Here is a 14,954-nt window from a genome sequence, read left to right on the forward strand (position 1 = left end):
CATGGGGATTCCATCCCTGGGACTGTACATGGGAATTCCATCCCTGGGACTGTACATGGGGATTTTAACCCTGAGACTGTATGTGGGGATTCCATCCCTGGGAATGTACATGTGGATTCCTTCCCTGGGATTTTACATGGGGATTCCAACCCTAGGGCTGTATATGGGGATTCCGAACCTGGTACTGTACATGGGGATTCTAACCCTGGGACTGTACATAGGGATTTTAACCATTAGACTGTATATGGGGATTCCATCCCTGGGACTGTACATGGGGATTCCTTCCCTGGGACTTTACATGGGGATTCCAACCCTAGGGCTGTATATGGGGATTCCATCCCTGGGACTGTACATGGGGATTCTAACCCTGGGACTGTACATGGGGATCGCAGCCCTGGGTCTCTTCTGTTACAATTGTGTGGGATGTTAACCATATGCTCTGCCTTTACAAGCGCCTTGAGGAGAGATGGTGAGAAATCCAAAGTGTGGAGAGTCTGAATCAAATAACTGAGTCAATGATTTACTCTCCTGGGCACTCGGACTCGGTTGGGAACAGACACTGAAGCCCCACCCACTCTTTGTTCCAGCACCAAATGTCTGCGCATGCGCTTTGCTACTGACTGAATCAAGATGGCGGCCGTCAGCCTGGGCCTGTGACCGGGAGAAGCCCTGAAGCTGCAAACACGGAACCTTCCGGTGATTATTCCGGGCATGCGGCCTACACTAGTTACTTATGAAGCCACCTGCCGGTCGAATACTCCGCTCCGTCTGGCCGCTTTCCACTAATTTATCAGGAACTTGTCCGCATCCACCAACCCCCGGGCTGACACGCACTGCGCATGCTCCGAACCCTGGCATGTCCCGCACCTGCGCACTGGGCGCCTGTAGTCTGGGTGCGGCTCATAGAAACATAGAAACATAGAAGATAGGAGCAGGAGTAGGCCATTCGGCCCTTCGAGCCTGCTCTGCCATTCAAAGAGATCATGGCTGATCATCCAAATTCAGTAGCCTGTCCCTGCCTTCTCCCCATATCCCTTGATCCCTTTAGCCTTAAGAAATATATCCAACTCCTTCTTGAATATATTTAATGAACTGGCCTCCACCGCCCTCTGTGGCAGAGAATTCCACAGGTTCACCACTCTCTGGGTGAAGAAATTCCTCCTCATTTCAGTCCTAAATGGCTTACCCCTTATCCTTAAACTGTGACCCCTGGTTCTGGACTCCCCGGCCATCATAAACATCCTTCCTGCATCTAGTCTGTCCAGATCTGACAGAATTTTATAGGTTTCGATGAGATCCCCTCTCAATCTTCTAAACTCCAGTGAGTATAAGCCCAATTGACACAATCTGTCCTCATACGTCATTCCTGCCATCCCAGGTATCAGCCTGGTGAATCTTCGCTATACTCCTTCCATGGCAAGAACGTCCTTCCTCAGATAAGGCGACCAAAACTGCACAAAATATTCAAGGTGCGGTCTCACCAAGGCCCTGTACAACTGCAGCAAGACATCTTTTTGCTGTACTCGAACCCTCTTTCTACGAAGGCCAACATACCATTTGCCTTCTTAACCGCCTGCTGCACCTGCATGCTTACCTTCAGCGACTGGTGCACAAGAACACCCAGGTCTCTTTGCACTTCCCCTTCTCCCAATCTATTGCTATTCAAATAATAATCTGCCTTCCTGTTTTTGCCACCAAAGAGGATAACCTCACATTTATCCACATTATAGTGCATTTGCCATGTTTCTGCCCAATCACCCAACCTGTCCAAATCGTGCTGGAGCTTCACGACATCCTCCTCACAGCATACCCTCCCACCCAGCTTTGTGTCATCTGCAAATTTGGAGATATTACATCCAATTCCCTCGTCCAGATCATTAATATATATTGTGAACAGCTGGGGTCCTAGGACCGATCCTTGCGGTACCCCACTAGTCACTGCCTGCCACTCGGAAAAAGACCCGTTTATTCCAACTCTTTGCTTTCTGTCCGCCAACCAGTTCTCTATCCAAGTCAATACCTTGCCCCCAATCCCATGTGCCTTAATTTTGCACGCTAATCTCTTATGCGGGACCTTATCGAAAGCCTTCTGAAAGTCCAAATACACTACATCCACTGGTTCTCCCTTATCTATTTTACCAGTTACATCATCAAAAAATTCCAGATTAGTCAAGCATGATTTACCTTTTGTAAATCCATGTTGACTTTGTCCGATCCTGTCACTGCTTTCTAAGTGATCTGCTATTACATCTTTTATAATGGACTCTAGCATTTTCCCCACTACCGATGTCAGGCTTACCGGTCTATAATTCCCCGCTTTTTCTCTACCACCTTTTTTGAATAGTGGGGTAACATTAGCTACCCTCCTATCCATGGGCACTGTTCCAGAGTCTATCGAGTTCTAAAAGATGACCAGCAATGCATCTACTATTTCTAGGGCCACTTTCTTAAGTACCCTAGGATGTAGATTATCAGGCCCTGGGGATTTATCGGCCTTCAGTCCCATCAATTTTCCTAACACAATTTCCCTACAAATACTGATTTCTTTCAGTTCCACCCTTTCATCAGACCCTATGTTCCCCAGCATCTCTGGGTGGTTATTTGTGTCCCCCTTTGTGAAGACAGAACCAAAATATGTATTTAGTTGGTCTGCCATTCTACCCCGCGGGGAATGCTGGGTAAAGCCCCACCATTGAAAGGCCACATTAGTGACTAGAACAGGATTTACTGGGATTGCATTGAGCACTGAACCATGTTCAATCTGGCAGTTAGAGTGTATTTCTGCTGATTTTAATAACCCCTATACCTGGACTGGAGATTAATATTCTGTATAAATATTGAATAAATCAGCTTTGTATAAAACACAGCAGGTCGAATATTTGATTACTCCATGATAAGAGGAGACTAATTGATGTGCTGTTACCGAATGTTCCATTTTTTGAGCCTTTTCTTACTCTAACTTATACCACTTCTCACCTAGTTTTCCTTCTACCGCATCAATGAGATCCCCTCATTCTTCTAAACTCCAGTGAGTACAAGCCCAATCGACCCAATCTCTCCTCATACGTCATTCCTGCCATCCCAGGTATCAGCCTGGTGAATCTTCGCTGCACTCCTTCCATGGCAATAACATCTTTCCTCAGATAAGGCGACCAAAACTGCACACAATACTCAAGGTGTGGTCTCACCAAGGTCCTGTACAACTGCAGCAAGACATCCTTGTTCCTGTACTCGAATCCTCTCGCTACGAAGGCCAACATATCATTTGCCTTCTTAACCGCCTGCTGCACCTGCATGCTTACCTTCAGCGACTGGTACACAAGGATGCCCAGGTCTCGTTGCACTTCCCCTTCTCCCAATCTATTGCCATTCAGATAATAATCTGCCTTCCTGTTTCTGCCACCAAAGTGGATAACCTCACATTTATCCACGTTATATTGCATCTGCCATGCTTCTGCCTAATCACGCTTTTAGCTCCTCCATTGATGCCTGTCAATAATCCTTGGTTAGGGTTTAGGGGTTGGCATTAGGGGCTGGGGTTCAGGTTAGGATGTTAGGATTATGAGACAATGATTAGGGACAGAAACCACTATTGACAACGCCAGTGTCACTGGACATGTACTCTTTCATTTCATGGTGTTTTAAGCTCATGCAGATGAGTCAGAAAACAGCCTCATGAATTGTTCATTCAAGGAACCTTCTTTCTGGCCCGACCCAGATTTCCTCTCTTCTTTCACATCTCTACATTTACCACAGAAAAAGACATCAGGGTCATTAGACTTTGGACAGGAAAAGGCAGATCCAGGTGTTGTGCTGGTTACATCTAATCATCGACCTGCCTGAAAGGGGTGCTGACAATAACCTGTCACTAGGCCCCACCTGTAACCATCTGATTCCAACATCATATCTTCATCCATTACCTGCCCTCACAAGAGCTGGTTTCACCACCATGACCATTCCCCCTACTGAGGCTCTCTGATTCCTATTTATAGACTCAGTTTAAGTGGTCCCTGGATTTGGTGTCTCAGTGTAAGTGGTCCCTGGATTTGGTGTCACAGGGTAAGTGGTCCCTGGATTTGGTGACTCAGTGTAAGTGGTCCCTGGATTTGGTGTCTCAGTGTAAGTAGTCCCTGGATTTGGTGTCTCCGTGTAAGTGGTCCCTGGATTTGGTGACTCAGTGTAAGTAGTCCCTGGATTTGGTGTCTCAATGTAAGTGATCCCAACACAGAGCAGGTTCCTACATGTTGCAGCCCATCCGGCGGGGCCCACTGGCTCAGGATATAAAGAGACCGCACGCTGTTCCTCCTCCCACTGCCTGGGGGAAATGAGGCAGGTATTTAAAGGGACAGGGACTCCCCTTTCTCTGTCTATTTATAGTTAAAGGGACAGACCCATTTATCTTGGAGTGTTGGCAGACTTCACTAACAGAGCTCCCATTAACAGCCGCTCCCTTCTTTACTGTGCAGTGATTGGAAAGCTGTTTATTTCAGTAACTTACATTACATAGGATTACAAGATTATACGTTATAGGGTCATGATATAAAGAGACCGCGTGCTGTTCCTCCTTCCACTGCCTGGGGGAATGGGGCAGATATTTAAAGGGACAGGGACTCCCCTTTCTCTGCCTATTTATAGTTAAAGGGAGACAGACCAGTTTAACTTGGTGTGTCGAAGGACTCGACTAACAGAGCTCCTATTAATAGGTTTGGATTAGGGGTTAGGGATAGAAACAGCTATTGACAACACCAGTTTCACTAGACGCAGCCTTTTTCATTTGGTGTCAAAGTGTAAGTGGTCCCTAGATTTGGTGTCTCAGTGTAAGTAGTCCCTGGATTTGTGGTCTCAGTGTAAGTATTCTGCACATGAAGCAGTTTCCTGAGGCCACCCCCCCCAATCCCCACACAGAGTGGGTCTCCGCACGTGGCCAACAAGGTCAGGATATAAAGAGACCGCACGCTGTTCCTCCTCCCACTGCCTGGGGGAATGGGCCAGATATTTAAAGGGACAGGGACTCCCCTTTCTCTGCCTATTTATAGTTAAAGGGACAGTCTCGTTCATCTTGGAGTGTCGGCGGGCTTCACTCACAGAGCACCCATTAACAGTCGCTCCCTTCTGTACTGTGCAGTGATTGTAAACCTGTCTGTTTCAGTGACTTGAGCCTTTCTAAAACGTCTCACTGTTTTTGACGATCCATTTGACTTGTTTGTTTAATATTGAAAGTCTTCAGAGTTTTGCAATATTGGACTGACATTTCTTTCAAAATATTCTATTCTAACGCTCCCCACCCTCCACCCCCCCACCCTACTTTAGAACACTCTGCAGTACTGACTAGGATGGTCCCACATTCAATCCTTGATCAGACCACTCACCATTTCTCCCCCATTTACAGATGCTCCCTGACCAGTCCCCATTTCTCCTCCATTTACAGATGCTCCCTGACCACTCACCACTTCTTCATTTACTGACGCTCCCTGACCAGTCTCCATTTACAGACGCTCCCTGACTCACTTCCTGTCCCGGAGTTTACCGCGGGCCCACTTTGTGGACCTTCTGTTGTTTGCTCCACACCACCAGATGGAACCCTGTGGGGTGGAGCAAACATTGCAACATTTGGCAGTGAAATGGATTCACTCAGGACAGACAGCAGGGATTATTTCAGGAAGTAACACAGTTTAGTGAGAAAGGAAATGCAGTCAATGTTGTGTAGATGGATTGTCAAAAGGTGTTTGATCAGGTGCCGGACAGGAGGCTTGTTGATCAAATTAAGGCTGATGGTATTAAAGGGAGTGGGGCAGCGTGGACAGGAAGTTGGGTAAAGGGCAGAAAACAGAGAGTAGTGGTTAATGGATGTTCTTCAGACTGGAGGGATGTACACAATGGTGTCCCCCAGGGTCAGTGTTGGGACCACTGCTCTTCTCAATATAGAGAAATGATCTGGGCACAAGATCAAACTCTCCAGATGAGACCAAAATAGGGACCCTGGCCAACTGTGAAGAGGGCTGTAAGTGACTTCAGTGTGAATACACAGGTTAGTAAATGGGGCCGGTAGATGTCAGGTGAAATTTAATGCAGAGAATTATGAGGTGATGCATTTTGGGAGGAAGAAAAAAGTAGGAAATCGCCATTAAATAGTAAAAGTTTAAAAGGAGTAGAGGAACAGAACAGTAAAGTGGTGTAAGATTCTAGCTGATGCCTTGTCTTATTAATTAGCAGATTCTAGAGTCTTGTGTCAACAACTTTAATACCTTATTAGAAATATAAGATGAGCAGATTCTCTGTCCTCTACCGTACCTTACATTGATCCATCAATCAGAGTAAACTTGCAAGTCCCGCGTGTCCACAGTAACTTACACGAGGTCAGCCCGCTGGATGGAACCTCGGGCACCCTGAGCTTGATCTCCGGTGTCTCCAGTCCCGACTGTCCCCTTACATCAGGATCCCCTCACTTTTATACCCTGTAGTGATCCATCTCTGGCACCTGACTCTTCTTTGTCTTCTCTGCTGGGTTTTGGCAGGAGGCGAGGGAAAGGCAGCTGGAACTTCTCCAATCTGTGATTTACAAGGACACGTTCCCTGGTTCCCAGCGTTACTTTTCTTCAGTAATTTTCTCATTATCCCTAAACTACCTTGCCTGCTGTTAATGATGTTATTTTACAGCTTCACAGTTATAGGTATAAACATCACACATTATAATCTAATCTATTCTTTTACTCACTGTGGTTTAAGCTGATATTAACAGACAGACCTGTTTTTTCCCCTGATCTGATTAGAGTTTCCACCCAGTGGATTCAGTGGAATGGAATGTCTTATCAGTGTTGCCATGGCGACCTGTCTGCAGTGAAGCGCCTGTTTGAGTTTCTAACTCAGACTAAACTTCTCTCTCCAAAATTGCACATTATATCAGCAATTTATGTTAATGTATTTTAACCATTTTATGTTAAAACATGTTCGTCTCTGAACATTATTGCCCCAAAACCTACACAGATTTTAGCTCCATTTGAGATATTTGGGAAATCATTTAAAGAGTATTTGGCAAAAGTAACAATAAACTCCACTGGAGGGAAACCCAATCAGCTGTATTTTTACCCCCCTTTTAGGGACAAGAGTGACTCTGACCTTTCACCTTTTGATTTATTTGACAGAGATCCAGAATATTAAGCTCCAGCCCAGCCCAGTTACAGGAGTTATTAACATCAGCAGAAACAAACTCCAACTGTCAGAATGAACGCAATTCAGTCCAGGCTGCGATTAACAGCAGCAATAACAGCAGAATCAAACCCCTGCAGTCACTTGTGAATTCGCTGGTGTCTCAGCAGGCTGGATGACTGAGTGAATCCCTTCCCACACGTGGAGCAGGTGAACGGCCTCTCCCCAGTGTGAACTCGCTGGTGAGTTACAAGGTGGGATGAACAAGTGAATTCCTTCCCACACACAGAGCAGGTGAACGGCCTCTCCCCAGTGTGAACTCGCTGGTGTGTCAGCAGGGTAGATGACTGAGTGAATCTCTTCCCACACATGGAGCAGGTGAACGGCCTCTCCCCAGTGTGAACTCGCTGGTGTCTCAGCAGGTCGGATGATGAAGGGAATCCCTTCCCACACACAGAGCAGGTGAATGGCCTCTCCCCAGTGTGAACTCGCTGGTGTCTCAGCAGATGCTTTTTGCTTTTAAATCTCTTCTCACAGTTGGAACATTTATAAGGTCTCCCATCAGTGTGAACATGCTGGTGTTTCAGAAGGTCAGATGACTGAGTGAATCCCTTCCCACACTCAGAGCAGGTGAACGGCCTCTCCCCAGTGTGATCTCGCTGGTGTATCAGCAAGTGGGATGACTGAGTGAATCCCTTCCCACACTCAGAGCAGGTGAACGGCCTCTCCCCAGTGTGAACTCGCTGGTGTGTCAGCAGGTTGGATGACTGAGTGAATCCCTTCCCACACTCAGAGCAGGCGAACGGCCTCTCCCCAGTATGAACTCGCTGGTGTGTCAGCAGGTTGAATGACTCAGTGAATTCCTTCCCACACTCAGAGCAGGTGAAAGGTCTCTCCCCAGTGTGAACTCGCTGGTGTTTCAGCAGGGTGGATGACTGAATGAATCCCTTCCCACACTCAGAGCAGGTGAACGGCCTCTCCCCGGTGTGACTGCGCTTGTGTCTTTCCAGGTTGAATGATCGGCTGAAGCCTTGTCCACACACAGAACACGTGTACAGTTTCTCCCTGCTCTGAACGGTGCTTTCTGCTTCCATGTTCAAAGGTCCTGATGAATCGAGTGACTCTGTGAGATCTTGAAATGATGTTTGGTTTGAGTTTCCCATCTGCAAATCCTCCCCTTCTTTCACCCTGCAAAATGAATTTGAAACAGGAAGAAGGGAGGGTGAGAGAGAACCCACAAAAACACAAAGGCAGGTTGTGAAATTTAGATGAATGAATCTGGGAATTTGTGGCACTAGAAAAAAGTGACCATGAAAGCTGCCGGATTGTCGTAAAAACCCAACTGGTTCACTAATGTCCTTCAGGAAAGGGAACCCGCCACCCGGTCTGGGCCCACACAAGACTCTGGCCTCTATGGGAGGAGAGTGAGGTGGGGGGGAGGGGTGAAGAAGAGCGACTTTATACATCTGTAACTCGACTAGAACTTTGACAGCACCTCCCAAACACGCAACATCCACCACCTAGAAGGACACGGGCAGCAGGTGCATGGGAACATCATCACCTCCCAGTTCCCCTCCAAGTCACACACTATCCTGACTTGGGCATATATCACCATTCCTACATCATCGTTGGGTGAAAATCCTGGAGCTCCTCACCTAACAGCATTCTGAGAGTACCTTCACCACACGACTGCAGAGGTTCAAGAAGAAGGCCCAGCATCACCTTCTCAACGGGCAACTGGGGTCTGGTAACAAATGCTGGCCCTGCTAGTGACAGCCACATCCAAAGAATGTTTTTTTTCAAAACTGTTTTCGTAAAATGGATGAAAAGCCTCTACAGACTCACCGGCAGCAGCGTTGGTGGCCCTGGGTAGAGCCTGAGCGAGGACACGGAGGATTTAAGCAGCGGGAGAGAGAGCGAGGCCCAGACTCCCTGGCAGCCCAGGGTGGAGGCTGAGCGAGGACACCGAGGATTTAAGCAGCGGGAGAGAGAGCGAGGCCCAGACTCACCGGCAGCAGCAGCGGTGGCCCTGGGTGGAGACTGAGCGAGGACACCGAGGATTTAAGCAGCGGGAGAGAGAGCGAGGCCCAGACTCACCAGCAGCAGCAGCGGTGGCCCTGGGTGGAGACTGAGCGAGGACACCGAGGATTTAAGCAGTGGGTGAGAGAGCAAGGCCCAGACTCACCGGCAGCCCTGGGTGGAGACTGAGCGAGGACACTGAGGATTTAAGCAGTGGGTGAGAGAGCAAGGCCCAGACTCACCGGCAGCCCTGGATGGAGACTGAGCGAGGACACCGAGGATTTAAGCAGCGGGAGAGAGAGCGAGGCCCAGACTCACCAGCAGCAGCAGCGACAGCCCTGGGTGGAGACTGAGCGAGGACACCGAGGATTTAAGCAGCGGGAGAGAGAGCAAGGCCCAGACTCACCGGCAGCGACAGCCCTGGGTGGAGACTGAGCGAGGACACCGAGGATTTAAGCAGCGGGAGAGAGAGCGAAGCCCAGACTCACCGGCAGCGACAGCCCTGGGTGGAGACTGAGCGAGGACACCGAGGATTTAAGCAGCAGGAGAGAGAGCGAGGCCCAGACTCACCAGCAGCAGCAGCGGTGGCCCTGGATGGAGACTGAGCAAGGACACCGAGGATTTAAGCAGCAGGAGAGAGAGCAAGGCCCAGACTCACCGGCAGCAGCAGCGGTGGCCCTGGGTGGAGCCTGAGCGAGGACACCGAGGATTTAAGCAGCAGGAGAGAGAGCAAGGCCCAGACTCACCGGCAGCAGCAGCGGTGGCCCTGGATGGAGACTGAGTGAGGACACCGAGGATTTAAGCAGTGGGAGAGAGAGCGAGGCCCAGACTCACCGGCAGCAGCAGCGGTGGCCCTGGATGGAGACTGAGCGAAGACACCGAGGATTTAAGCAGCAGGAAAGAGAGCGAGGCCCAGAAAATTAGTGAGTGAGTTTGGAAGGCAGAGGAAACAAGGGCTAAGAAATAGACAACAAGGCAGTTTGGCAATGCTATATGGTGTATACTTTAATGCAAGGAGTCATGGAAATAAGGGGGATGAGCTGAGGGCACAGATAGACACATGGGAGTATGATATTATAGCCATTACTGAGACATGGCTGAAAGAAGGGCAGGAATGGCATCTCAACATTCCTGGTTACAGGGCTTTCAGACGAGATAGAGAGGGGGGTAAAAAAAGGAGTGAGGGGGGTCGCAGTATTGATTAAAGAGACAATTACAGCTGTGAGGAGGGATGATATGTTCGAAGGATCATCAAATGAGGCCATATGGGTGAACTAAAGAACTAAAAAGGGGCACTCACACTGCTGGGAGTGTACGCTATCCCCCAAACAGTCCGAGGGAGATAGAACAGCAAAGTTGTAGGCACATTTCTGACAAGTGCAAAAACAATAGGGCAGTAATAGTGGGGGATTTCAGTGACCCCAATATTAACTGGGATACTACCAGTGGAAAAGGGATAGAGGGCACAGAATTCCGAAATTGCATTCTGGAGAACTTTTTTAGCCAATACGTAGCAAGCCCAACAAGAGGGGGGCAGTTCTGGATTTGGTTTTAGGGAATAAAGCTGGGCAGGTGTAAGGGGTATCAGTGGGGGAGCATATTGGTGGTAGTAATCATAATTCCGTTAGTTTTAGCATAATCATTCATAAGGACAAAGAAAAAACAGGAGTAAGGGTTCTAAATTGGGGGAAGGCCAATTTTACGAGGTTGAGGAGTGATTTAGCAAAAGTGGACCAGAAATAGTTACTTGAAGGTAAATCAGTGTCAGAGCAGTGGGAGGCATTCAAAAGGGAGATACATGGAGTTTAGGGTAAACATGTTCCCACAAAGAAAAGGGTAGAACTGCCAAATTTAGAGCCCCCTGGATGACAAGGTGCACACAGGGTAAGATAAGGCAAAAAAGGGAAGCCTATATCAGATATGGTGAGCTCAATACAGCAGAAAGCCTAGAAGAGTATAGAAACTGCAGGGGTGAAATTGAGAAGGACATTAGGAAAGCAAAAAGAGGGCATGAAAAAAATACTGGCAAGTAGAATCAAAGAAAACCCAAAGATCTTTTATAATTACATAAAGAGCAAGAGGATAACTAAGGAAAGAGTAGGGCCTATCAGGGAACAAAATGGTGATCTACGTGTGGAGGTGGAGGATGTGGGGAAGGTGCTTAATGAATACTTTGTAGCTGTGTTCACAGAAGAGGGGGACGATGCCAACATTGAATTTAAGGAGGAAGATAGTGAAATATTGGATGGGATAAACATAGTAAGAGAGGAAGTAATAAGGGATTTAGCATCCTTGAAAGTAGATAAATAGCCAGGGCAGGATGCAACATGTCCAAGGCTATTAATGGAAGCAAGGGAGGAAATTGCAGAGGCTCTGACCATCATTTTCCAATCCTCCCTGGCTACAGGAGCGGTGCCAGAGGATTGGAGAACTGCTAACGTTGTACCATTGTTTAAAAAGGGAGGAAGGGATAAACCGAGCAATTACAGGCCAGTTACTTTAACCTCGGTGGTGGGCAAATTACTGGAATCAATTCTGAGGGACAGTATAAATCTTCATTTAGAAAGAAACAGATTAATTAAGGACAGTCAGCATGGTTTGTTAAGGGAAGGTCGTGTCTGACTAACTTGATTGAATTCTTTGAGGAGGTAGCAAGGAGGGTCGATGAGGGTAGTACATTTGATGTAGTCTACATTGATTTTAACAAGGCTTTTGACAAGGTCCCACATGGCAGACTGATCAAAAAAGTAAAAGCCCATGGGATCCAAGGGAGAGTGGGAAATTAGATCCAGTATTGGCTCAGTGGCAGGAAGCAGAGGGTAATGGTTGAGGAGATTTTGCGACTGGAAGGTTGTTTCCAGTGGGGTTCCACAGGGCTCAGTACTGGGTCCCTTATTTTTTGAAGTATATAATAATGATTTAGACATAAATGTAGGGGGCATGATAAAGACATTTGCTGATAATACAAAATTTGGCCGTGTGGTTGACAGTGAGGAGGAAAGCTTTAGACTGCAGGAAGGTATCAATGAACTGGTCAGTGGCAGAAAAGTGGCAAATGGAATTCAATCCGGAAAAGTGTGAGGTAATGCATTTGGGGAGGGGCAACAAGCCCTCCATTTTCAGCACTGCTTCTCTCTCTTCCTTTATTAGCCGAGGCCTAGAATATAAGAGCAGGGAGGTTATGCTAGAACTGTATACAACACTGGTTAGGCCACAGCTAGAGTACTGCGTGCAGTTCTGGTCACCACATTACAGGAAGGATGTGATTGCACGGGAGAGGGTGCAGAGGAGATTAATGAGGATGTTGCCAGGACTGGAAAACTTTAGCTATGAGGTAAGATTGGATAGGCTGGGGTTGTTTTCCTTGGAACAGAGGAGGCTGAGGGGAGATTTAATTGCGGTGTATAAAATTATGAAGGGCCTAGATAGAGTGGATAGGAAGGACCTATTTCCTTTAGCAGAGGGGTCAAGAACCAGGGAGCACAGATTTCAAGTAATTGGTAGAAGGATTAGAGGGGAGGTGAGGAAAAAAATTTCACCCAGAGGGTGGTGGGAGTCTGGAACTCACTGCCTGAAAGGGTGGCGGAGGCAGAGATCCTCATCACATTTAAAAAGTACTCGGATATGCTCTTGAAGTGCCGTAACCTAGAAGGATACGGACCAAGTGCTGGAAAGTGGGATTAGGGTGGATAGCTCTTTGTCGGCCGGCACAGACAGGATGGGCTGAATGGCCTCCATCTCTGTTGTAATTTTTCTATGATGCAAACACGCTCAGGGCAAATTACAGCACAGGTTAGATACAGAGTGTCAGACATGGCTCAAGGGGCAGCACTCTCGCCTCTGAGTCAGAGAGTTGTGGGTGGAAGTCCCACTCCAGAGACTTGAGCACAAAACTCTAGGCTGCCACTCCAGTGCAGTGCTGAGGGAGTGAAGCCCGGTGCGGAGTGAGGCCCGGCGCGGAGTGAGGCCCGGCGCGGAGTCCAGTTCCCTCTGCTCTGCTCTATGCCAGAGTGAAGCCCAGTGCAGAGTCCAGTTCCCTCTGTTCTATGCCAGAGTGAAGCCCAGTGCAGAGCCCAGTTCCCTCTGCTCTGCTCCAACCTGCCAGAGTGAAGCCCAGTGCAGAGCCCAGTTCCCTCTGATCCAACATGCCAGAGTGAAGCCCAGTGCAGAGTCCAGTTCCCTCTGCTCCATACCAGAGTGAAGCCCACTGCAGAGTCCAGTTCCCTCTGCTCTGCTCCATGCCAGAGTGAAGCCCAGTGCAGAGTCCAGTTCCCTCTGCTCCATACCAGAGTGAAGCCCAGTGCAGAGTCCAGTTCCCTCTGCTCTGCTCCATGCCAGAGTGAAGCCCAGTGCAGAGTCCAGTTCCCTCTGCTCCATACCACAGTGAAGCCCAGTGCAGAGCCCTGCTCCCTCTGCTCTGCTCCAACATGCCAGAGTGAAGCCCAGGGCAGAGCCCAGTTCCCTCTGCTCTGCTCCATACCAGAGTGAAGCCCAGTGCAGAGCCCAGTTCCCTCTGCTCCATACCAGAGTGAAGCCCAGTGCAGAGTCCAGTTCCCTCTGCTCTGCTCCAACATGCCAGAGTGAAGCCCAGTGCAGAGCCCAGTTCCCTCTGCTCTGCTCCAAACTGCCAGAGTGAAGCCCAGTGCAGAGTCCAATTCCCGCTGCTCTGCTCCATACCAGAGTGAAGCCCAGTGAAGGGTCCAGTTCCCTCTGCTCTGCTCCAACATGCCAGAGTGAAGCCCAGAGCAGAGTCCAGTTCCCGCTGCTCTGCTCCAACATGCCAGAGTGAAGCCCAGAGCAGAGTCCAGTTCCCTCTGCTCTGCTCCATACCAGAGTGAAGCCCAGTGAAGGGTCCAGTTCCCTCTGCTCTGCTCCAACATGCCAGAGTGAAGCCCAGAGCAGAGTCCAGTTCCCGCTGCTCTGCTCCATACCAGAGTGAAGCCCAGTGAAGGGTCCAGTTCCCTCTGCTCTGCTCCAACATGCCAGAGTGAAGCCCAGAGCAGAGTCCAGTTCCCGCTGCTCTGCTCCAACCTGCCAGAGTGAAGCCCAGTGCAGAGTCCAGTTCCCTCTGCTCTGCTCCATACCAGAGTGAAGCCCAGTGCAGAGTCCAGTTCCCTCTGCTCTGCTCCATACCAGAGTGAAGCCCAGTGCAGAGGCCAGTTCCCTCTGCTCTGCTCCAACCTGTCAGAGTGAAGCCCAGTGCAGAGCCCAGTTCCCTCTGCTCAAACCTGCCTGAGCAGCCGGCGGAAGCCCCGCCCCTCGGGCACCGCGATTGGTTGGAGGACCCGCCACCGCCTCAGTACTCCAGGCCCCGCCCACTCTCTCCCTATTGGTCGGAGCTCATGTCAGTCATGGCGGCGGGATTTGTCACGTGGCCCAGTCCGGCTGCGGCCGCTCGATCCGACCGCTCGGTGCCTGGGGTGGGAGGGAACGCTCGGACGCTCCGGGTTGGATCTCATCTTGATTAGTCTGCCCGCCCGCGCTTCTCTCCGCGGTATATTAAAAGAAAACTCATAAAACTCACTTTCCGCCGGTGATCCGGGCTCTCAGGCGGCGGGCTCCCGAGCGGGTGCCCTGAGCATGCGCGGGCCAGGGAGTGGGTGTGGCCATGTGGCGCATGCGCAATGCCAGTCGGAGCGCGGGGTCTTGTGGGTGTTTCAACCAACCTGGGCAGCAGCTGGGCCTGAAAATCAGCTTCACTGCCCCTGGGCTGAGAAAGGGGGATATGAGACAACATTCTCCCTCTTACCCCTTTCTACACTCCGTTTATAGGGTGTTAGATGTGGAGC

At 49.3% G+C, this 14,954-nt stretch overlaps 1 pseudogene; it reads right to left on the bottom strand.

The window, feature by feature from the left end:
- The window catches only part of LOC147119782 (uncharacterized), a 134,455-nt pseudogene that overhangs the window by 88,602 nt on the left and 30,899 nt on the right, over positions 1 to 14,954 (bottom strand).

Source organism: Somniosus microcephalus, chromosome 4 (assembly GCF_052327205.1).
Source record: "Somniosus microcephalus isolate GS21.2 chromosome 4, FLI_Smic_1.0, whole genome shotgun sequence".
Classification (NCBI taxonomy): Eukaryota; Metazoa; Chordata; class Chondrichthyes; order Squaliformes; family Somniosidae; genus Somniosus; species Somniosus microcephalus.